The sequence below is a fragment of the Rhinatrema bivittatum genome, chromosome 9 (genome assembly GCF_901001135.1).
Source record: "Rhinatrema bivittatum chromosome 9, aRhiBiv1.1, whole genome shotgun sequence".
NCBI classification, from domain to species: Eukaryota; Metazoa; Chordata; class Amphibia; order Gymnophiona; family Rhinatrematidae; genus Rhinatrema; species Rhinatrema bivittatum.
The window spans coordinates 118,957,221-118,982,576 of NC_042623.1; the positions used below are offsets into that span (position 1 = coordinate 118,957,221).

At 42.9% G+C, this 25,356-nt stretch overlaps 1 long non-coding RNA gene across 1 annotated transcript in view; it reads left to right on the plus strand.

The window, feature by feature from the left end:
• Positions 1–25,356, plus strand: part of LOC115099293 — a 168,802-nt gene that overhangs the window by 122,775 nt on the left and 20,671 nt on the right. Inside the window, exon 2 of the long non-coding RNA XR_003858731.1 lies at positions 24,306–24,411. This is a non-coding gene — a long non-coding RNA (uncharacterized LOC115099293). The remainder of the gene's footprint in view (positions 1–24,305; positions 24,412–25,356) is intronic.

Consider the following 25,356-nt stretch of genomic DNA (forward strand, 5'->3'; position numbering starts at 1 on the left):
CCCCTAGGCCTCCAGGAAACATGGTGGGTTGCAGTGTCTAGCCGGTCCAGGGACGCCGGAGGACTTCAGCAGAAGGACGCCGCGGCAGCCAATCTTCCCGCAGTCGAAGAGGGAGTTGCCAAAGAGGTAAGGAGGGCGGAGAGAGGGCGTCGGGAACCGACGGACACAACAGTCATTATCTTGAAGGGACCTCTTTCTCATTATAGGGGGCTGATTCTCTCTCTTTTTATCCCCTGCCCTCTTTTCTTCCTAAAGTTATGTTGACATTGTTGTGGGTCCCGGCCGCGGCAGACCACGGCTGGCCCCCCCTACCTTCCTGCTGCGAGCCGGCACGCCTCCCAGTTGGCACGGCATCCCCCGACACGAAGCTGACCGATTGCGGCCTCCCACGTGGCTCAAACGCCGTCGCCCTGCTTCCTATGGAGCTCTCCCTAGCCGTGCAAGTGCAGGAGGCTCCGCCTCTTAAAGGGCCCAGTGCGGGAAACTCTGGTCCAGCCCCTTCTGATGACGTCTAAAGCTGAGGACTAGTTAAACCCAGCCTCAGTCTTCAGTCCTTTGCATTAGCAACAGGTTGTCTCCTCGGAGTGCTAGTTGCTGCGTTCTTTCGTCTTCTGCTTCCTGCCTGAAGTTCCTGATCCAGTTCCTGATCCTGCTCCTTACCCTGTTCTACTTCGTTCCTCATTCCGTCCTTCATACGCCAGTTCCTGTGTTCCTCTTCGGCTTCATCTCCTGGTACCGACCCTTGGCTTGCTTCTTATCTTCGCTCGTCTGCTGCCCGTCTCGACCCCTGGCCTAGTTTCCTCATCTCTGCCTGTCTGCTGCCTGCCTCGGATCCTTGGATCGGACTCTTGTTCTGCATCTCTGCTGCTAGCCCTGAACCAGACTTCTGACCTTGTCTTCGTCTCACCGCTTCTGTTCTGCCAAGGCAACCCGGACCTAAGTCCTGCCGGCTCCGGTACCCAAGGGCTCAATCTGCAGGGAACGAGGGCTGGTATAGGTGAAGCTCCAGCTGGGTTGACCACTTCGAGGGCCTCGCTCTCTCCTTTGTTTTTCAGGTGACAGTTCCATAAGGTGTCTGGATGTTCATCAAGGACTCATCAGATATCTGGAAGTATCTAATTCTTTTTGTAGGACAGACATATTTGATTTTTCTCTTTGGAGGGCCAGATAAGGGAGAAGCAGCCACTGACACTATTGCTAGATGGATTAAAGACAGTATAACTTTAGTGAATTTGCTCAAAGGTTGAAGAGTCCCTGAAAATATTCAAGGTCATTCTACTAGAGCTCAATCTACTTCTGCATTTTTATCTATTCGTTTTCTTCTATAAGTTCTTCTACAGCAGTCCAAGACCCTCCAGGAAGTAGGTCCTCTTTGGAATTGTGTATACAATTCAGGTCTTTTTCTTTTTTGCAGATATCAGTACTTCTGTGTCTTCCTATCTTTCTTCTTTAACTGTATTACTCCTGAGCAGGAAAGTGGAATTATGGGTATTTTCTCTTTTTTCATTATGAAAATTTTTGATTAATGTTATATCATGTTTTTCATTTTATTGGTATTCGCTGCTTGTCATAGATATATGGAGTATTCACTGTGCTACACCACCTATACATAGTGGGGTAGATTTTCAAAGGGTTACGCGCATAACCCCCGAAAACCTACCCCAAACCACCCCTGACCACACCGAGACTATCTTGCATAGGCTGCCGGCGTGCGCAAAGCCCCGGGACGCGCGTAAGTCCAGGGGCGTGTCGGGGGCGTATCAGGGGGCATGTCGCAGCCGCCACGTCATCAGGGCATGTCGGGGGTGTGTTTGGGGGCGTGTCATGGCTGGCGCATCATCGGGGGCGTTCCGGGGGTGCATATCAATTGAAATCCGGCGTACTTTTGTTTGTGCCTGGTGCGCGAACAAAAGTTCATGTGTGCGTAGTTTTATAAAATCTGCCCCAGTGGCATTAATGTCACTGGAGAAATAAGTGCACTCTACCTGTATCTGCCAGTAGGGGGACATAACCTGACTGGAATGGATTGATCTAACAGGACTTATGGAAAGAAAATTAATAAGTAAAAATTTCTCCTTAGATTGTAAACCCTGTGGAGACAGGGAAATGCCTATAATACTTGAATGTAAGCCACTTCAAAATGGCTGACCATTCACAAAATGTGGAATATAAATTGTAAAACAATGTGAGTGGTTAGAGTTTATTTCTTTTTCTAGATTTTTTACTAGATTGACCATAGAAGAATACTTTATTTGAGGAGTTATATATATTTGTAGTAAATAGTTAAGAAGGAAAATGAGTGTTCTAAAGCAACATACGCATGTCTTCCCCTTCACACTTTGGGACATCACCTTCCTGTTTCTCCTAGTGAAGACAAGCTGGATGCCATTGAATAATAGTGAGAGAAGAGGTTACAATTTAATTTTGTCACATACAAGTAAATGCTGTTACAATTCATTAATTTATGGATTGGCAGTACTTTTTTCTAGAAAGAAATGTCATGGTACTCAGGACATCCTATGGAGTGGAGGGATGGGAGGAAATCTCAGCAGCCACCCCACTTCCAAATACCAGTGGCAGAGTACCATCATCGCTTGATCCTTCCCTCTTTCCATTTTCCTTCCCTGTAGCAGGAGGCATGGGAGAGCAATGCTTTTACCCACTAATGTCTCCTGTTCTCCAGCATGGTTTAAATCTAGGAAATTTTATCATCATGACAAAACTACAGATGAGTTGTTAAACTGATATATAAACAGGTTAAAAAGAGAAAAAAGAAGAAAAAATAATAACAGTGCTAATAATAGTAATTAAAATTACAGCGTACAGAATGGTTAATAGTATGGACAATTACCAGATTCTGGTGCTGGCTTGTATTGTCCCTGGTCGTGGCATTCAGGACTGGTGCCCCAATTCTATCGGTTGGGGCACTGCAGAGAAAAACCCCTGCTTCATTCAGTACCTTTTCTCCAAAGCATACTGCAAAGATCAGAATGGGATCGTGAGACTGGAACAGACAAAATAGAGCAGAAACAAGCTACTCTTCTTCCTATCTCCCTAATCCAGCCTCCCCCCTCTTGTCACTTCCCAGAGGCTTATTCAAAGGGGAAAAAAAAAGTTGCCCATACTTGGTACTTTCCACACTGGACAGAAAGAGAGCCCTGCCTACAATCATGGGTCCAAAATCTAGCCGCTCCATGCCACTGTTGTACAGCACTGTTGCTGCAGAGGCAGCATCCCCATCATCCAGTGAGTCTGGGAAACCATAAACCTGACCCTAATCAAACCAAGTTTCTCTGCTTGTTAATGTGTCACCAAGCCAGACCTGAAAAATAAGCCTTACCTAATAAATCAGCATTTATTGTTACTTGTTCAATGCAGGAGACTTTATCTTGCAGTGTGTCCATTCAGAGCCACCTAAGATTGCATTCAACATATTTACAAAATATTTTTTCCCACTGTGAGGACATTTCTATCAAGCTGTGTATATTCTATTCTCTGATTCTATTCTCCTGTGGTTTGCCAATTTACCTATTGCAGAATTCTTTATTTTTTCCTGCAAAGCTAAGTGTGTCTTATTGGAGGTGAGGAGGGGCTTTCAGCTTCTTATTGGTGATTCTAAAACAAGCTGATGAAAACTAACCTGGCAGCAGGTGTTTTCTTGTTGGGTTACTGCTATCATTGTTCCATTTTAAATGTTTTTCCTGAAAGAAGATTGAAGCTTTGATTGCGGACTATTGTTCCTTAGCTACTGGAGCTTAAACTGGCAATTAACAAGTTTCACGCAATAAAAGCCATCAAATCTGCCTATCAAAATGCATTCCCCCCTAACAACATCATTTACACTGGAAGTAGCTGTGATTATTCCTTTGTGATGCCAAACAGTACTTTTCTTTAATATTTTTTTCCTTACCCCTTTTCCCTTGATATATTTCCTGACTAGGAAAGGCCCCTTATAGCATATTCCTGTATGCTCTAATTTTTTTAACTTATTATTTATTCAATGTAAAATTTACATTCAGCAAGCATATAGTTGCCAAAAGAAACATGGTAATCCCTATAAAAATCAAAGATAAGAAGGAAAAACAAAAAGTAAATGGGAGAGAAATGGAAAAAAATCCAGGGAATCAGTATAGGAATAGGCAATAGTCTATCCTGATGTATACCTCAAGATGTTCTCAAATCTTCACATTCGATGCCATTAACTTGGGGAAGATTTCATAATCTTCTTAGAATCAAGAAGAAATCTAAGTTGCTTGGGAACAAAAAACATATGTAATTTTACAATAATGTAAAATGCATTTACAAGGATAATGCAAAAAAAAAAATGTCCAAGATAAGATGTCCTCTAGTACTTATCTAGGAATACTTTTCTTCTCTCTTGCCTCATTTAGGTCATATCAGGAAATATTTACTTTCTCTCTCTTAGAAATAGCAGTTGTACTTTTCTATAATATAAATGTATAACCAGGCTCAGATCTTGCTCCAAGACCAAAGAAACATGTAGCATGGCTCTCTCCTCCTCTTCTAAGTTTGATGTCTCCAAGATATCTGTAATGTTCAGACTAGGTAATTTGACTCTCCAACTAAGCCCCTTGAGTCTTCGTAGAATGAAAATGGAAGATTTTATTCACAAAAGGGGCTGATTCAACAGATATACCTAGAATCTCAGTCAAATATTTCTTAAACAAATCCCTGGGGAAGAGCTATAAATCTAATGGAAATTCAGAAGCTTTGCAAAATTTTCAAATTGCTCCATTTATCTATGAACAATATTTGTCCTGGATCAATTTGATATTCACCCCTTTCAAATCTTTAGTCTCTTTCTCCAAAGCTTCAATTCTCCTCATGAATTCCTTAGAACTAGAATCATGCTTCTGGATTACATTTTCCACTTTTTTAAGCAAGAAAATAACCTCCAAAGAAAACTTCCAAATAGGAGAGTCCATCTATACCTGTGCCTCTCAAATAGCATCTACAGCAGATTTTTCAGTGTTCCAAAGGCCAATTCATCTTCTGCAGGACTCCACATTTCTCCCAAGGGCTTCAGGACACCCTTCACAGCCTCTCTTTCCTTCAACTCTGCATCATCTCCTGCTTCCATCACTAAGGTCCTTAATCAGAGTTACCAAATGCCCAGTTTTGAACTGCACAGTCCAGTTTTCTGTTGACCTATACAGTGTCCTGTCAGAAGTATTGACCGGACACTAAAAATCCGGCTACTGCAGCAGCCAGCTCTTTTCCCCTATGTAGGGTATCTAACTGCCTGGTTTTCGACTGTACAGCCCAATTTTGCAGCCTGTTCTACAGTGACAGTTACAAGGGTAACCAGGCACTGTAAAACCTGGTCAGGCAAGGATAGGGGCCAATCAGTGGTGGCAGCCTGGCAGCGCTCCAATTTCCTGCCTGTTTTCGGGGCTCGGTTGACTCTCCTCCTCCTCTTCTGCCTCTCCAACAGCTGTGCGGCACTTATTTCTACTTCACGCTGTCCTCCTGGGAGTCGCAGAGGAAGAGGACGAGGAGAGTCGAACTGAGCCCCAAAGACAGGCAGTAAGAATCTGCCTAGGAAAAAAATCTATGCTCGATTCAAAAGGGATAAAAGGGGAGGGCAACTGCGGCCAGCCTCCTGCTCCCACCCACCGCCCCCCACCCCCCAAGTGTCCGGTCCTGTCTAAGTAGGAATCTTCCTGATCCCAGTGAATGGAAGCTCAATAAAGACTCTTTTCAGCACATTGTTCTCAAGTGGGGGTCTACCTCACATGGATCTGCTAGGTTGAGAGAACATTGTACAAATCTCATCTTTGACTGAGTTTCCTCACTCCAAATTTTTTTTTTTTTAACAGCGACTGAACATTTAATAGGAGCAGAGTAAAGATTAAGCTGGAGGAGACAGTGAAAGAGTTATTACTTAATACTTATCGAGGACCAAATTTGTGATCTTTCTTTGGGCATTCCTTAGATCTCCATACCAACCCTGGCCTATCATAGGCTCAATGAAGCACATCTGATCCATGGTTGTAACTGTGGCTGTAATAGAAAAAGCTCTTTGGGCTGCACTTCTGGTCTTCATGAAGTGGCACACAAAGGATTGGGATGTAAGTGCAACATCAAATATACTTACTCATTTGTTCTCTTGTTTAAACCGGTGCTAGTGAGGTTCAGAGGGCAAGGATTGCTCAACTCCAGACTAGGGCCCCAGAAACTCAGCAGAATTATGGCTACTGCTCATGATGATCCCTCCGAAGGAGAGGTGGAGTCACACTTCCTAGAATCTCTGTAACTAACATTTCTATTTAGTGACCTGTACCCGGAGGAGCCAAAGATCACAGAAAGTCATCAAGCAGAAGTCTTGCTGTCATCAAAAGCATACTACACCAGTCTTCTTATTCCATTCACAACTGGACAGAATGTTCCACAACTTCTTGTAGAAAGGTTACAGCATCCCATCCTCCTCACTTGTTGATCACCCCATATCTCTGAAAGCTAAGCAATAAGACAACTTAGACCAGGAACTATTAAATTAGTATGAATAGAACTGAGGTAGAATGAGTGATGCCATTGCCTTTCATGGCTTCTTGTTAACTTTGCTTTCCTCTGGAGTATATGAGGATCCAGTGAAATCTGCATCCAGGTATTTTCAAATTATTATTTGAGATTATTATCACTGAGATATTTTAAAATATGGTTCATAGGAAAAGATCAGATTTAAAAGACTATTTCTGGACCACTGAAAAAGATTTGGATCCAGCCACATATCACTCTGACAGTGAGTAAGATGGTGCCTTCTTGGATGACAGCAATTATAGGAATACATATATAAACTCCACTCAAGAAGATATGAGAAAGTAGATGATAGAGCTAGAAATGGAGATTAATTCAGTGAGAAGTGACATTCTAAAATACCATAGCAGAAATTGGGTTCTGATATATTTGAGTTAGGTAATAGGATTTAGGACACAGAACTAAAAGTGAATGAAATGTATTAAACAAAAGTTATCTGAATCCAAGTAACTTAATGAAAATCTGCAATTGAAAGTTGATAACCTGGAAAATAGGTCAAGGAGGAATAATGACCACATTAAACATCTCCCTGAACTACCAGAATACTGAGCCTTAATGGAGATAGTCCAAAGATTTTTCAAATTCTGGAGCAGAATTTATTAGATTAAAAGGTAGCACAGAGCATTCAGGGATCCAGGGAACGAGAAGCCCAGGGACATTTTTATCTGTTTACATTGTTTTACAGATAAAGAAAACAATAATTTTAAAGTCAGAAAGCTTCAACAAATATTCTTTGAAGGAAATGGCATTCAGATATATAATAACGTCTTTACTTTTACTCTTGCTAAATCAGTGGTAACTTTCAAAATAAAAAAAAAAAAAAAAAGGAACCAGGTTGGGCCATTGGCAGCTTGCACCTTCCACTTTTTCCCAATAGGGAAAGGGAAATAAGTAAAAAAAATAGGTTCCAAATTGGTGATCTGACCAAACGTTACTGTTGTGCTAAATGGTGTGATCCCAGAAATGCTGAGTATTATAAACAAAACTGTAGAATGTCCCCGGTTTGGTGGGTTAATCTGCATGCAGGGATGCTTCTGAGGCCGAGATTCTGATGAGCTTCCTGGGCCCCTGGCACAGTTTGCAAATCCAAATCTGGGAACATGCTGAATTGTGCAGTGCAACAGATAGGGGGTGGGAAAAGGAAGCACAAAAAGACCCAAGAGAGACAAAGCACTAAAGTCCAGTAAAAATAATTGTCCATTCATCAAAGGAAAAACAGCAGGAAAAAATTCCAGAGGATAAATAAAGCAAAGAGAGTCCAATTGTTGTTCAAAATAAAAGTTTACTAAAGTTTAAAGATGAGCCAGCAAATATAAAAACCAGCAGCAACAATATTTTAAAAAGCCCCAAAATAGCATGGTCTTTCTGTCAATTTTGTTCTCCCTAGATATAGTCTTCCCCTTTCTGCATCACCATCCATACTCCAAAGTCTTTCACCAGTGTGGGTAGGATAACTGGAGTGTAGCTCCAGCATCAATTGGGAAATATGATGGATATCACAAAAGTACAAAGATAAAAAAAAACAATTCTTCAGACTCCCAACCAGCTCCAGTACAGTCTTCACTGAGTTAGCAAGAATCCTTCTCACCCTTGCTTCTCTCTTGTAGCTTGGGCAAAGAGATCTCTGACCCAGCCCTTCTCGGGATTTGACTTTCTGAGAGGTCTGTGGGCTGTAATAGCCTGCAGGCCAAGGTAATGCAGGCCCAGGCGCACTCGGGAGCTGGCCACGCCTGGGAAGGGCGTCCTGAGGAGGGAGGGGGTCCTAGAGGTGAGCGAGGTCAGGCAAGGGTGAGAGGTTCGAGAGGAGTCGGAGAGAGGGGGGGGCAGCTGGTAGAGGAGGAGAGGGGGATTGGTTGTGAGCTGGAGTCCTCTTGGTGCTGGATGGCCAGGATTGGTCGGCAGCAGCTAATGGGGGCTGGGCTAACGGCTGGGGGGTTCGAACAGTGAGGCGCGATAGGGACTGTGGCTCGCTGTTCCGTGGAGAGAGGCAGCAGTTTCCCTCCCACCCGCCCTTAATTTGGTTATTGTTGTGTGTGATGTGTTTCGTCGCAGCGGATGGCCCGAGCCAGTGCTGCTTATACACTGGTTACCTGTTGGTATGGAGTTACCTGGCTATTGGGGAATACTGGACAACGTGGAGTTGTTGGTGGCAGACTCCTTGCTGGCAGGCGGCGGGGGTCAGCCGGCAGGCCTGGCTACTTGCTGGTGGCGGCGGTGACCCACTGGGTTGGCTCCTTTGCTGGCAGGTGGTGGGAGTCTGAACTTGGTGCGGGGGCCACATTGGTCGAGCCGCGTGGCTGGAAAGGACCGTCTTGCTGGTGAAACGGCGGACGGTTAAAATGGAGGTGCAAAAAGTTATAATGTTAATTTATTGAGGCTCGGGCCTCCAGGTTGTAATAAAGCTGCGGCCCTGTTAACCCAATAGTAGTTGTCGTGTTATAATTTGAATGTGAAAGGGCGGATGAGAGTGAGTGACGTCCTGGATGCCTGTATTACTTCCAGACTGGGCAAGAAACTCTCAGCAGAAAAAATACTTTAAAAACATAAGGTTTGCCATACTGGTCAGACTAAGGATACATCAAGCCCAATATCCTGTTTCCAACCGTGGCCATTCCAGGCCACACATCCCTGGCAGGATCCCAAAAGGTAGATAGATGCCAAGCTGCTTACCCCAAGAATACACAGTGGTTGTCTGCAACTCCACTTTAATAATGGTTTTTGGACTTTTTCTACAGGAACTTGTCCAAACCATTTTTAAATGCAGCTATACTAATAACTTTTGCCACATCCTCTGGCAATTATGCTTAATTATGCATTGAGTAAAAATACATTTTCTCTTATTAGTTTTAAATGTACCTAGTAACTTTATTGTGTGTCCCCTGGTCTTTGCACTTTTTGAAAGAGTAAACAACTGATTACCTTTACTCATTCCATTCCATTCATTATTGTATAGACTTCTGTCATATCCCCCCTCAGCTGCTTCTTCTCCAAGTTGAAGAGTCCTAAACTCTTTAGCTTTTCCTCAAAGGGGAATTTTTCCATTCCCATTATTATTTTGTTCACCCTTCTCGCTACCTTTTCAAATTCTCCTATATCATTTTTGAGATGATGTGACCAGAACACAATACTCAACGGGGCCAATGTAAGGTATGGTGAAGCTGCCACAGGTTTGTGCGCACATGAAAATGTGTTTTCTTGTGCAAAGCCCCATGGGCCAGATTTTTAAAGGAGCACGTGCAGGGTACATATGTGCGTGCTACCTGGCGCGCTCAAATGTACACCCGATTTTATAACATGCGTGCACGCACCATGGTCGCACCATGGAGTGAAACACAGGCATTATGATATTCTTTGCTTTATTCTCCATTCCTTTCCTAATAATCCCTAACATTCTATTTGCTTTCTTAGCTGCTGCTGCACACTGAGCAGAAGAATTCAACATATTGTCAATGATGATGCCTAGATCCTTTTCCTGAACAGTGGCATCTAATGTGGGACCTTGCATTGTGTAGCTATAATTTAGGTTACGCTGCCCTAAGTACATCACCTTTGCATTTGTCCACATTAAGTTTCATTTTCCATTTGCATACCCAGTTGTACAGTTTTTCAAGGTCCTCTTGCAGTTTCTCACAATGCTCTTGTGATGTAACAACTTTGAATAATGTTGTTGTCATAAGCAAATCTGATCACCTCGCCTGTTGTTCCCATTTCCAGGTCATTTATAAATATACTGAAAAGCAGCGGTCCCAGAACAGATCCCTGAGGTACTTCACTATTCACCTTTCTCCATTGGGAAAATTTACCATTTATCCCTACTCTTTGTTTTCTATCTATTAACCAGTTGGCAGTCCACAATAGGACACTTCCCACATCCCATGACATTTTAATTTCCTAGAAGTCTTTCATGGGGGTCTTTGATAAATGCTTTCTGGAAATCCGGATACACCATATCAACAAGCTCACCTTTAGCTACCTGTTTATTTATGCCCTCAAAAATATGTAGCAGATTTGTGAGGCAAGACTTCCCTTCATTAAATCCATCTTGGCTTTGTCCCTTTAAACTAGGACTATCTGTATGTTCAGCAATTCTACTTTCTTCTTCTTGACCTAATCCCAAATTTCAGGATAGTTAATATCAGCACCAAAACTCTTAAACCTCTCTCTTCTTTGGTCAATCCATCAGGCATGAAGCAACGACCTTTCCGTAGAAGCTTCTACTTCAATCTCCTTCCCTCTGAATCACTGAGCATGCTCTAGGGGATTTTATATCCCACTGAAGCGCCCCACAGAAAGATGGGGACAAAGAGGAATCACAAAAGCCAAAACACCCACTCCCACTGCCAAAAGATGGAGAAATACAAGGGCAAAAGTTAATAACAGGCAAAGCGCCCTCCCATGTAAGTACAACTGGGCTTTTCTCTATAGACTGTTTCTCTCTAAATGGGATTTCTATGCAAGTCCAAAATAAAAGGAGGAGGAGGTCTGGTTATAGCAGAACAAGTTGTTAGTAATGCTACTCAACTTAAAAGATTGTCCTAAAGTGGTAGAGTGATGACTGGAGATAATACAATAAACACTTTTTTTTTCCATTGATAAGCAGACTGAATTAGCCATTATATGTAGATGACATCATCTAGCCATACCAAACAGACTTGTCTCTTCAAGCTGTAGAGATTTGAGCTCTACTGAGCATGTTCAGGAGTTCCTGTGTGGGAGTTGCCTCATGAGTCTCCACTGTCATTTTTTGTCTGAGCTGAAGCACGGACAGGTAACTTCATCTCTCCTCTATTTTTTACTTCAAACTTTCTGTTTTGATCAGAAACCTTTTTTTCTGCTTTGCCTCACTGTTTCTGCAGTACCACAACAGCACTTTTGAGTGATACTAAAAAAAAAAAAAAAAAAAAAAAGAAGAGTGAAATAATTTTTCTCACACAAAATATTGGGCCAGAAGAATAAAAGCTACTATGGTAAGTGAGTTTAAGAATTGTTCTTGAGGGAAAATGACATCTATCACTAGTGACCACAAATTTTGCTATTGCTGTCTGGGACTGGATCATGACCAGAAAAACTGTAAACATCGCAGACTGATGTCTACATACTCACAGTGCTCCAGGCACTTTGCCAGTGAAAGAACTGCATACATTTTTCAGTCATCATAGTAGATTTCCTCCTGCAGTGAAACATGGTTTGCCTCCTTGGGGAAAACATTGAGATGCAGTTGCTCAAAAACTCCCCCATCCACTCAGGTTGAAACTGTGGTGTTGAGTTCAGCTAACTGTGCAGCATCAGAGCAAAAATGGCATCTTTCCCTACAGCCAGCCCTACCTGTGTCAAAGAAACATAAACATTGGAAAAATAGTGCATTGGCACTAGCACCATCAGAGCATCCCTGTTTGCCACTACTGATGCAAACATCGGCTAATTCAAAGCATGGTCCATTGACGCACCAGGTGAACAAAGCATTAAAGTTCATAAAGCAAGGTACATTGTTGTGTCAGAAGCATGGTGCAGTGATGTCCCCAAAGTATGCTGCACCGAATCATACAATATAGAATGCATCAATGTGGCTGATGCAGAGTGCACCAAGTGTCAGTTCAAATGCTTCTGACACTTGGTGCACCGATGTACCATTCACCGATGCATCTCTGGAACTCAATACATTGATACAAGCTGTACTGATGCACTCGATGCACACTGCTGTGATGCATCTCAGTACAATGTTGCTTTCTGAACAGAATGCACTTGTGCACCCGAAGCAAGCCACAGTGCACTCAATGTATGTTTCACTCCAGGATATAACTGGACCATCCTTGAGCTTGCAAACAGAACAACATTAAAAGAAAAGTTCATAATAGCATAGAACACTCAAACATTGCACCTCTTCTTCCTGGGACCCAGCTGGGTTGTCCATCAACAATATACTAATCATCCGAGATCTGCAGGGAAGGTGTTAAATTACCCTTCTTCAATAATTAGAACATAAGAAGTTGCCATACTGGGTCAGGCTGTGGGTCCATCAAGCCCATCATCCTGTTTCCAACTGTGGTCAATCCAGGTTACAAGTACCTGGCAAGTACCCAAATATTAAATAGATCCCATGCTGCTAATGCAAGTAACAACAGTGTCTATTCCCTAAGTCAACTTGATTAATAGCAGTTTATGGGTTTCTCCTCCAGGAATGTATCCAAACATGTTTTTAAAGCCAGCTACACTAACTGCCCTAACAACATCTTCTGGCAATGAATTCGAGTTTAATTGTGTGTTAAGTGAAAAATAATTTTCTCTGATTTGTTTTAATGTGCTACTTGCTAACTTCATGGAGTTCCCCCTAGTCTTTCTATTATCTGAAAGAGTAAATAACCAATTCACATTTACCCATTCTAGCCCTCTCATGATTTTAGAGACCTCTATAATATCCCCTCTCAGATGCCTTTTCTCCAAGCTGAACAGCCCTAATACTACACCCCCTAGGTTGGTAGCGGAAGGGCTTTGCCTAGAAACAGCAAATCCCATCTGTTCAATAGTTCCACTCTCTTTCAATAAACCAACAATTACAATGCTACAACATGTACTAGTCTTCAAAGAAGATGTCCCTTCACCTACCCCAGGGCAAAGGACACAACAGTCTTATGACTAAATTGTGGGGCTTGTGAGGAATTTCTTTACCTCTCTCACAAAAGAAGCAGATGGAATACTCCAGCGTTTCTTTTCAAATCTTACTTCAGCAGTTCTGCAAAAGGAAATCACACATTTTCTTCATCATCAGAACCCCATAACAGAGACACTTCATCGGCACTTTCAATTGTGGCAGAGTCTAATCAATCAGACATAAGTGGCGAGGTTGCTACTCTGAAACCTGAACCAGAAGAGCCTCCTTTTTCTCCTTCTTTGTCATTGAAATCCTAGCTAAGTGAGCCTGTGCCCCTAAGATCAGATGAGGAATTCATTAGAATCCCATCATATTCCTTGCCAGATCTTCTGAAGTACTATTCTACTCTGAAAGATCTCATCTATTCCAAATTTATTGAAAAATTGGGGGCAGCCCTGGGGCTTCTGTTATGAATGAGCGGTGTTTGGGTGGATCCTTGGGCACTGTGGCAGATGACCACACTCATGGGGAGGATCCCCATGAGGAGCCACAATACTAGTCTAGACTCAGAATGCACAAACACAGTTCTTTATTATACAGCTTTGAGTGTACCACCGGAGGTGGCAGTAGTGAGGCAGTCTGGTAGTTGCAGTCTCAGGAACCTCGGCAGAAGGAGCCTTTCTCACCCCGTTGGTATTGAGAGGTTCCGAAGCAGGTCTCCCAGCAAGGAAGTTCTGTGGATGAGATAGACTGAGAGTTAGAATACTCACTAGGTGTTTGCTATAGATAGGCGATTCCACCAGGTTGTAGAAGTAAGTGCAGGCACCGAGGCAGGGAGAGCAGGCCCTCGAGGAGCAAGTACCTGTTCCCAGTAAGGCACCTGAAATAAAGCAGAGGGCCCCCGAGGAGCGGGTACCCAGGTTAGCAGTTACCCCAAGGGCAGAGAGAGAGCTTCAAGCGGCAGCACGGAAGCGGCAGAGTAGCGTAGACAGGAACGGAACGTATCTGGAATAAAGTCCATGCTAACTCAACGAGCTAGCAAAATAGAAGATGTTATATACTTGGATGGCGTGACGTCAGTAAGGGGGAACGCCCCCGAGGTTCGTGCCAAGGGCTGCATAAAGATGTGGGTGGTGCGCGGACCATAGTAGGTACCTGGGAGGAGCATGGCGGGAGGCAGCACCATAGCTGTTCCGGGGACGCCGGAGAGGTCGGCTTGTAGATGTGGCAGTAGCCTTCTTTCCTAGGTAAGCAGGAGGAGCCGTGAATAAGATGAGGCAAACGGGGTGAAGCTGTCTAGCACCGACGGTCGCAACAGCTTCATATATATAAGGATAAAAACCAATGTACACAACTATTTAGTCCACTCACAAGTCTGGAGACACTGGCTAAAACCACCATCTTAGCAGTTCATGACATTCTCAAAGTACTGCTTATGAAATTGTGGGAAACACTGATGCTATATTCCCCTACATCTAGGAAGTTGGATCTCAGGTTTTGAGTCCAACAGTCTCCTAGATTTGGAGTAGTTCACCTAACTGCACCAGTTGTAAACTACTGAGGATACACACATACCATCAGGCAGAGAATAAATAAGAAAGAACCCAAGTTTTATTACAGAGGTATCCTGCCAATAACAGAATATAACCATTTTCCTATGTAATTATTACTGCACAAGTAAAAAGAGCTAGTAGTGTCACTCACTGAACATAGCAGAAGCTGCACTTCCTTTCGCTCACTGAACAAAAGATACACATTATAAATATTATTTTGTGAGTTTAATAACTTGTATATCCTTCTCTTACTTTATGTGTGTAAAAACTGTTATCTCCTTCCTCAGTTGTTTATTAGAAGGGGCTCTTTATCATTAGTTTCCCAGTTGTTGTTCATTAATTTTCCCTTCTTTGCTAGACAAAAATTGAAAACATGCCATTCTAAACTTAAAATCGACTATATGTACGGAATGTAAATCACAAGATTAACTAAAACTCTTGGATTCCTATTGTTATGGTTGAGTGGTGTTTGGGTGGATCCTTGAGTACTGTGGCAGATGACCACACCCACAGGGAGGAGCCCCATGAGGAGCCACCGTACTAGGCTAGACTCAGAAAGCACGAACACAGTTAGTTCTTTATTATACAGCTTGAAGAGTACCACCAGAGGTGGCAGTAGTGAGGTAGTCTGGTAGTTACAGTCTCAGGGACCTCGGCAGAGGAAGCCCTTCTCACCCTGTTCATATCGGAAGGTTCCAAAGCAGTTTTCCCAGCAAGGAAGTACTGTGGATGAGATAGACTGAGAGTTAGAGTACTCACTAGGTGTTTGCTGTAGGTATGCGATTCCACCAGGTTGTAGAAGGAAGTGCAGGCACCGAGGCAGGGAGAGCAGGCCCTCGAGGAACCTGTTCCCTGTAAGGCACCTGAAATAAAGCAGAGGGCCCCCAAGGAGCGGATACCCAGGTTAGCAGTTACCCCGAAGGGCAGAGAGAGAGCTTCCAGCGGCAGCACGGAAGCGGTAGAGTAGCGTAGACAGGAACAGATGCAAGTCAAATCGTAGTCCTTGCTAACTCACGGGCCGATACAGTAAAAACGTGGGAGAGCAGACGAGTGCCCGCTCTCCCGGCATGCGCACAGGCCACTCTCCTGTGCGCACGACACCCTAGCGCCTCTTTTTTGACTGAAGCGGCAGCTGTCAGCGGGTTTGACAGCCGATGCTCAATTTTGCAGGCGTCGGTTCTCAAGCCCGCTGACAGCCACGGGTTCAGAAACCGGACGCCGGCAAAATTGAGCGTCCGGTTTTCGACCACCAGCCGCGGGCCCATGTTAAATTTTTTTTTTATTATTGTTTACTTTTTTAAACTTTCGGGACCTCCGACTTAATATCACCATGATATTAAGTCGGAGGGTGCACAGAGAAGCAGTTTTTACTGCTTTTCTGTGCACTTTCCCGGTGCCCGGAGAAATTAGCGCCTACCTTTGGGTAGGCGCTAATTTCTGAAAGCAAAATGTGCGGCTTGGCTGCACATTTTGCTTTCTGAATCGTGCGGGAATACCTAATAGGACCATCAGCATGCATTTGCATGTTGCGGGTGCTATTAGGTTCGGGGGGGGGGTTGGACGTGCATTTTGGACGTGCTATTACCCCTTACTGAATAAGGGATTAAGCTAGCGCGTGCAGAACGCGCGTCCAAATGCCGGCTAACAGTGTGCTCCGTCGGAGATTTTTCATTGGTTAGCCAGTTCATAGATTTCTGAATTATTGGCCTTCCAGATATCTCATGAGCCTTATAACAATCAGATGGATACTCTGCAATATCAGCAAATTTTTACCATTTGGCTATGGTTCATTTCAAATATGATTGAATGGCAAGGCTACCCTGAATTGTAATCATGGTTTGTTTAACCAAATGTCCATAGTACATTCCCGAGTTTTATATCTGGTGTTACATGTTTGGACATTTTCTAGTGCTGTGTTAAAATCTTGCACAGATCCAAGGTCTCTCTGTCTGCTTCATGCTGGCAAACTATATTCTACTATAATATAATCTTTATATCTGGAGCAGTTAAACTCAGATTCATCTTACTGAACCATTCTACCCCTCCCTTCAGTTTCCTGCCTTTGTTTCTAACTTCTGAACTAGGAGGAGATGACTCTGGGAATTTGTGTCTTTATTTCACTGGATACATCTGTAGGAGGAGCTAATTGTCTCTATGAAATGGATTCAGTTTTTGTTTAAGTTTAGAAAGACAAAATAAAATATAATAGAAATAAAAGTATATATCTTGTGAAGGATCCTTATTCATATACTTTACATAGTGGGGGACTCGGGAGTGATCTCCTGCTCTTGGGCCATTGGCTGACAGTAATCAAAATAGCACCGGCGGCCCTTTGCCCTTTGCCCAACCAACGGACTCTCATTCAATACGCAGCTATTTTTACCTTTTATTTATTTATTTATTTGATGAGTTTTATATACCGTTATTCGGTAGAGCCTTCATAACGGTTTACAAAGTGAACATTTTTCTTAACAGTATTGAAACATAATAGCAGAATAAGCATATATAGAGATAAACAAGTCAGGTCAAATAATTATTCTTAGGTTGGATGAGGAGGGAAGCAAGTTTGGTTGGAGATTAGAGTTGAGAATTCATTTGATGGTTGGTATGGTCAGCTGACAGTGTGTCAGTGAAGAATTTGCAGAAGAAAAAAGTTTTTAGGTCTTTTTTGAATGTTTTTATGTTGGCTGTGTTCTCAGGTCTTCAGGTAGTGTGTTCCAGAGTTTGGGGGAGACGATGGAGAAGGCTCTTTCTCTTGTTGTTGCCAGATGTGCATCTTTTATGGTAGGGATGTTTAAGTAACTTGAGTTATTGGAGCGTAGGTTTCTTGAGGGGTTTTGATGAGTTATGTTGAGTGTGTTTAGACCTTGATTATCGTTGTTTAAAATTTTGTGAATGATGGTCATTGCTTTGTAGGCAATACGTGCAGTAATAGGAAGCCAGTGAAGCGATGTTAATATGGGCATTATGTGGTCATTTCTTTTTGTTCCTGGTAGGACTCTGGCAGCTGAGTTCTGCAATATTTGTAGAGGTTTGAGGATTGAAAAGGGTATTCCTATTAGTAAGGAGTTGCAATAGTCGAATGTGGAGAAAATGAGTAGTTGCAGGACTACTCTGAAATTGTCAGGGTTGAGAAATGGTTTCAGATGTCTTAGGGTTAAGAGTCTGTGGTATCCTTCTTTGGTTTTATTTGATATGTGGTTCTTAAATGAGAGATCTTTATCAATGATGACTCCGAGGTTCCTGGTGTGGGTGGTAGGGATTATAGAAATAATGTGTTTGTCAAGAATTGTCAGGGGTAGTGGCGCTGGATTCTGTTTTTTGTCCATGAGAATTATTTCAGTTTTGTCAAAATTGATTATTAGTTTCAAAGAATTTAGGAGATGTTTGATTGAAACCATTAGATCTGAGGTTTTCCTGTAGGTGTCTTTGATAGAGTTTTGTATGGGAATTAGAAGCTGAATGTCATCAGCATATAGGAAATGTGTGATTTTGCGTTCTTCAAGTAGTTGGCAGATGGGGAGAAGGTATATGTTGAAAAGGGTGGCAGATAAAGCAGATCCTTGAGGGACTCCAGTGTTAAGGTTGATCATTTTTGATGGCTTGTTTTTGATTAATACTTGGTATGTACAGTCAGATAGATAGGAGGAGAACCATTGTAAGGTGGTCCCAGTTAAACCAATTTGTGCTAGTTGTTCCAACAGTAACTTGTGGTTTACTATGTCGAAGGCAGCCGAGAGGTCAAGTAGTATGAGGAGGTATTTTTGTCCCTTGTCAAAGCCTCTTATAATAATGTCATTTAGGGAGATAAGGAGAGATTCTGTGTTTAGGTTTTTTCTAAATCCATATTGGGATGGGGGAAGGATTTTGTTCGATTCAAGATAGTCGTCAAGTTGAGTGTGTACGACTTTTTCAATGGTTTTGGCAATGAACGAGAGGTTTGATATGGGGCGGTAGTTGGAGAGTATTTCAGGATCAAGGTTGCTTTTTTTAGGATTGGTTTTATGACAGCCGATTTGAGGCATATGGGGTAATTACCTTCAGTTAGGGAAAGGTTAACAATTTTGGTGATGGTTTTTGATATGGTGGTTTCTATTGATTTAAGGCTTGTTATTGGGATGCTATCTATTGGATGGCTGGTGGGGTTCATTTTATTTATAATAGATTGAATTTCAAGTGTGGATGTGGTATCAAAGTTGGACCATGATGAAGTTAATTTGGCGTTAAGTTTGGTGTTTTGGTTGTTGTCTGTTATGTTGGATTGGATTAAGTGAGATATTTTGGTGTTTAAGAAATCAGCGAAGTTGTCACTTCCATGTTGGTAGATGTGAAGTCTTGGGTGGTTTTGGTAAGTTTCTGAACTATGTGAACAACATTCTGGGGTTATGATGAAATTTGGAGATTTTTTTGGAGAAGAATTCCTTTTTTGCATTGTTGATGATGTTTTTGTATTCAGTTAGGCTGTTCCGATAATTATTTAGTGTGGTACTGTTTTTGTTTTTTCTCCATTCCCTTTCTTTTTTCCTGAGTAGGCATTTGGCGATCCTTATGTTTTCATTATACCATTGGTTCTTGTGTTTGGATTGTTGTATAGACTTAGTGATGATGGGGTTAATGGAGTCTGCTACTTTTTTTGTAATATTTATCCATGATGAAGTTGCAGTCTCAGAATTTGTTAGGTTTATGTTGTTAAGTTCTCCTTGAAGGGATTTTTGAAGGAGATCTGTGTTGAATGGTGGATGGTAGGAGATTATATTTGGAGATGTTTTGGGAGGTTTAAAGCTGGAGTTGGATGAGGTGGTGGTCAAACCAGGGTATTTCTTTGGTTTGGATAGAGTTTGAGTGCTAGAAATCAGTGTTGATGAAGATGAGGTCGATAGTGTGGCCAGCTTTATGAGTTGGTGATTGGATTATTTGGTTTAGATTTAGAGTTGAGAGGGCATCAGTGATAGTTTGGCAGGTTTTGGATTGCGAGGGTGCGTTGATGTGAATGTTGAAGTCTCCAAGGATTATGATGGGTTTGTTGAGGGAGATGTTGTTCATGATATATTCAATGAATGGTGAGCAGTTTTTTTCAAGGGTTCCAGCGGGACAGTAAGCAAGGCAGATCTGTAGTTTAGGTGAATCGAATAACGCAATTTCAAATGATGGAGATATGTTTGATGGGCGAAGTTTTAGTTGAAGGTTTTTTTTTTGAGATAAGCATTAAGCCACCTCCTTTTTTGTTTTTTCTGGGAATTGAGGTGGTGTTGTAGTCTTGGTTGGATAGTTGGTTAATTAGAATGGCATCAGTTTTTTTGAGCCAGGTTTCAGTTATTGCAATGAAATCAGGTTTGGAGTCGAAGAGTAGGTCATTGATTAGAGGAATTTTTTTTATAATTGAGCGGGTGTTGATAAGTATGAAAGAGAGTAGTAAGTAGTTTGAGAGTTGGATATTTGAGTTGCTTTTGTTTGTTGGTTGTTTTAGTTTGTTGAGGGGTTTGGTTGTATGTTTCATATGTGTTGAGTGGTTGTTTGGGAGGGGTGTGGGTTGTTTGCTTGAAGGTGGAATTTTTATAATCATCTTTATTTTTTGCTTGTAGGTGGTAATAAGTTGGGGGTGCACTGAATGGGCTGCGCGAAGGGGCGCGCAAGGGGCCTGCTCCTTTGGACGCACTCCTTCGGCGCGCGGCGCCTGGGGTGAGTGTAGATTTAAAATCACTCACCCGGCCCCTTCTGTGACATCAGGGGGCTGTCCTTGCAGTGAGTCAGCGAGTCAGGTGGTAGCGAGGAAGAAACAGAGAGGCCTTTCTGAGGCCTGTGAGTAGGTTAGAGACGTCGGGTGCAGGTGCGCTCGGGGGGGTTGCCTCGCTGGGTTCTTCAGTCGGCGAGATGGTTGTGCTGCGGGGAAAGCCCCTGCAGAGAAGAGAACAACAAGAGAAGCAACAAGAGAAGCAAGACACAAGGCCACCCAATCCCCATCTTACACCACAGTCTCCGCACCACTGGGAAATTCCCCTCGCATTCCAGTTCACGCTCAAACAGAACCCTCATCCCAATCATGATCTCCCCTCTCACCCAACTCCTAGGTCTTACACTATTCTCATTGACTCTCTTCAATGCACAATCTCTCACAAAGAAATCGCATATTCTTAATGATTATCTCCTTGACTCAAAGCCAGTCATCTGCGCCATCACGGAAACTTGGCTCAAACCCATGGATATTGCCTTGATAAATCAGCTACCCACTCATCTTTACGATTTCATCTCACTTCCTAGACAAAAAAAAGAGATGGAGGCCTTCTTTTAGCAGCCAAAAAAGAGCTGAGGCTAACCCTTCAACCTACCAAAGCCACCCCTAAGCTAGAAGTTGGCCTTTTCAAATCAAAGTTACTTCAAATCCTCCTCATATATGCTCCGCCAGGACGTCTAGAATCAGACGCCTCACCTCTAGTAGAAACCATAGCTAAATATCTAAACTTGGACTCCCCAGCTATGATCTTAGGGGATTTCAACCTTCACGTTGATTCTACCCCACTCTCTACCAACTGCAAAGCTTTCCTCACCTTCCTCACGGCCATGGGCTTTAAGCAAATTATTAACAAGCCCACTCATAAAGCTGGCCATATGCTTGACCTTATTTTCATTAACTCTGATTTCACAATTTCCACCACCCCCCCAAATGCATCCCCAAATGTGTCCCAGTTCCTTGGTCTGACCACTCACTGATCTCCACCTCCCTCACAATGAAAGAGAGTCTTATCCCTCACCCCCTCCAATCTACATTTCACTACAGGAGATCGTGCACCTCTGACATCCTCAGTGAATCCCTAGCCAAAGAACTTCCTAACCTGGATATCACAAACCCCAACTCGGCCCTACTCTCGTGGCACAGTATCACGCAAGCGGTAGCTAACAAATTATGCCCTCTGTTGACCAAAAAAATAAGCCCGGCTTTAAAAAATAAACAACCTTGGCTCTCCAATGAACTCCGAAAACTGAAGCAAGACCTTAGACAGAAAGAAAATAAATGGCGTAAGGCCCCATGCCGCAGCACTCTAGCTGCATTCAAATCCACCCTCTGCTTCAACAGAAATTCAACACAACGAACAAAAAGAGATTTTTACACTCTTAGAATTCACGATCTCGTATTTGATGCGAAGGCCCTATTCTCATACGTATCTGATCTAACAAAAACCTCCACCCCGTCCATCCCAGATGACCAAGCACAATCTAAAGCCAATGAACTTGCCTCCTTTTTCCAAAGCAAAATAACCAATCTTCTAACACGCCTACCCCCCAGCTCCACATCTCCTCCTATCTCCTTCTCCTCTCTTTCTTACAAAGGAGCATCGCTTGAATCTTTTGAACCCACATCCACCATGGAGATTGAAACTATACTAAAGAGAATGAAGCCTTCCACCCATCTGTCTGACCAAATTCCGACCAAGCTACTCCTATTGGTACTGCTCACTATCTCCAAGTACCTGGCAGATATTATAAACTGCTCTCTATCACAAGGAATCTTCCCTGACGCACTAAAACTCGCCACCCTCAAACCACTTCCTAAAAAACCAAACCTTGACCCTAGGGACCCCAACAACTTCTGCCCTATCTCCAATCTGCCTTTCATCACCAAGATCATGGAAAAATTGGTCAACACCCAACTCTCAGACTATCTTGAAGACCATAAAATACTTCACCCAACGCAATACGGATTCCGCAAATCGCTAAGCACCGAAACTCTCCTCATCTCCCTCACAGACCACCTCATCATGGGATTGGACAAAGGACACTCCTTCTTGCTAGTGCTCCTCGACATCTCGGCGGCTTTCAACACGGTGAACCACTCCATCCTCCTAAATCATCTATCCAACATTGGGATAACAGGAACGGCCTTCAGATGGTTCAAATCCTTTCTCAGTAGCAGAGGTTATAAAGTCAAAATCAATAACAAAGAGTCCCCACACATTAATTCTTCTCTAGGAGTACCCCAGGGCTCCTCCCTGTCTCCCACCCTCTTCAACATCTACCTCCTTCCCCTCTGCCAGCTAATAAACAAGCCTAAAACTAAAACACTATCTTTACGCCGATGATGTACAAATCCTTATCCCTATAACTGAATCCATTATGAAAACACTCAAGTTCTGGGACAACTGCCTCCAAGCCATCAACCTCCTACTCACAGCCTAAACCTGGTACTTAACTCCGCCAAAACGGAACTCTTTCTCATATCCCCCGAACACAGTGATACCCCCCAGCTGACCCACCCCAACATGCTGATCACACAAGCAAGAGATCTCAGAGTAATAGTTGACAACCATCTAAACTTAAAGAAGTTCATCAACCACACAACCAAGGACTGCTTCTATAAACTACAGGTGCTAAAAAGACTTAAACCCCTTCTACACCTTCACGACTTCAGATCTGTCCTCCAGGCCATCATATTCTCCAAGATAGACCATTGCAATTCCATTCTACTAGGTCTCCCTGCCTCCTCCACCAAACCTCTTCAGATGCTCCAAAACTCAGCTGCCAGAATCCTAACAAACACCAACAGAAGAGAGCACATTACGCCCATCCTTAGAGATCTACACTGGCTACCAATAAGCTTCAGAATCCTTCACAAATTCCTTACCATCATTCATAAAACCATTCACCACCAGGTACCCATCGACTTGCAACTCCCACTCAGACTACACACCTCTTTAAGACCTATCAGGGAAGCCTACAAAGGATCCCTGCACGCCCACCCTACCAAAGCCACCCATATATCAACCACTAGAGAAAAGGCCTTCTCAACGGCGGGACCAACCATATGGAACACTATCCCCCCCAATCTCAGACAGGAACCCTGCTTGTTGTCATTCAGAAAAAAATTTAAGACCTGGCTCTTTCAACAAGCCTTCCCCTAACCCAGACATACATCAGCTATGCCACTTCAGCTATGCCTCAGATCATGTACTAAGGCCTTCTATTTAATGCAAGCCATCTCAGACATTGTAACTGATTTGCTATAGTTACCTAGTTTCCTATCTACTACAGCTTCTTCATCTTCCGAGTTCCATTACCCTTGTTTTATTGTAACTTTTTGCCTCTTCGTTGTGATTAATGTTATGGTAAATGTTCCTTGTAAACTGATATGATATTATCTGTATCATGAATGTCGGTATAAAAAAGTACTAAATAAATAAATAATAAATAAATCATGTGACAGGGGCTACCGGTGCCATTGACTGGCCTCTATCACATGGTAGGAGCAATGACTTGGATATCTATGTTTCTGCCCCAGTATCTCACACTGCATGATGCTTTGTCTGCACTGCCTGTCAGATTCTGACTCCGTCACACTACTGTAACTTTCTAAAATTTAAGTTATGAGATTGCTCAAACTGCTGTGCTACTAACCCTGCCTCTGCTAATGTCTGTAGCAGCTGTGCTACAGTCCAACCTGATCTCAACTTAAGAATACCCCTTGCCTGAAGATACACTTTCTCTTCAGAACCCAGTAGATTGGAAATGCAATAAATGCATGGAAAATATGCTCTGCTTTTTTCCTGATTATTTGGAGTGTGGTTTCATTAACCCAACCTGGTGGAAGTGTAACCCTTGGTATCTTCCTCCAGATACAGCCTGTTTAATTTGCTCTACCTCCAAGCCAGCTTCCAGAAGAATCACAGAGCACCCAGACACCAGAAAATGCAGCCAGAAAAAGCCTGCTCCCAGATCCAGGTCTGTTTAAATCCCCACTTGCTAATCCAGTGCCTGCTATCCATATTCTAAAGTCTGTTCACACTGGAGTGGTCTCTCCAAAATTATCCAGTATTGTTTTCTTGAAAAATGCCATTAAGAATTTCCATATTGAGTTGAAACCTGTGTTTAAAAAAGGCCAAATAAGCTCCAAACACAGTTCCTGTTTCTACATCCTGTACTGCCTCTCTGAATAACACTTACAATTTAAACATATCTTGTCAATCCATTACAGATTTCTTACCAGCAAAGACAAGTTCAGGTCCTGATCATAGTAATCCTGCCAAGAGAAGAAGCAGAAAATGTCTGAGTGATATCCCTTATCCCAGTGAGAGTAGCTTTAAACTTAAAGTTTTAAAACTATTTCTCAAGCCAATTACAGCAGTATCTGCCTGCTTGCAGGCTGCTAAAGAACCTCCCAGTAGAGAAGTTTTGAAAATCACAGATTCCCTCAAAACTTCAGTTTGCCAAACTAAGTTAAATCCCTTACTTGGAAAGGCAGAATTTCCTCCTGAGTCCAGTTCAGATAACCACAGGCAAACAACTGCACTAAACAGTTCTACTTTATCTCTGTCTGCAGAGGTTCTAGCTCAGAGGGACTTAATTAAACCTGACAGTGGATTTCAGTTCCTGCCAGGTGCTCTGGAAAAAACAGTTAATTCCAGTCAGCCTGCAGTCATTAAGGAAATATTCCCAGTCTCATAGAAAAACGGCATGTACGTTTTCCAAGTCTGCCTGCTTTGGGTCCTTTCTGAATAACCAAGGCTCTGAGACCAACTCCAGGTCAGATTATTGTCTCCTCTTCATCCCTGATTTTGTCTCCTGTTGAACCCAGGCTCTTGACACAGTCATTATGTAAGATAAAGCCTCAGTGGTGCCTGCTGAACCACTCTTAGAGGTGCAGCCCTGCCCAGATGTCTTACTCCA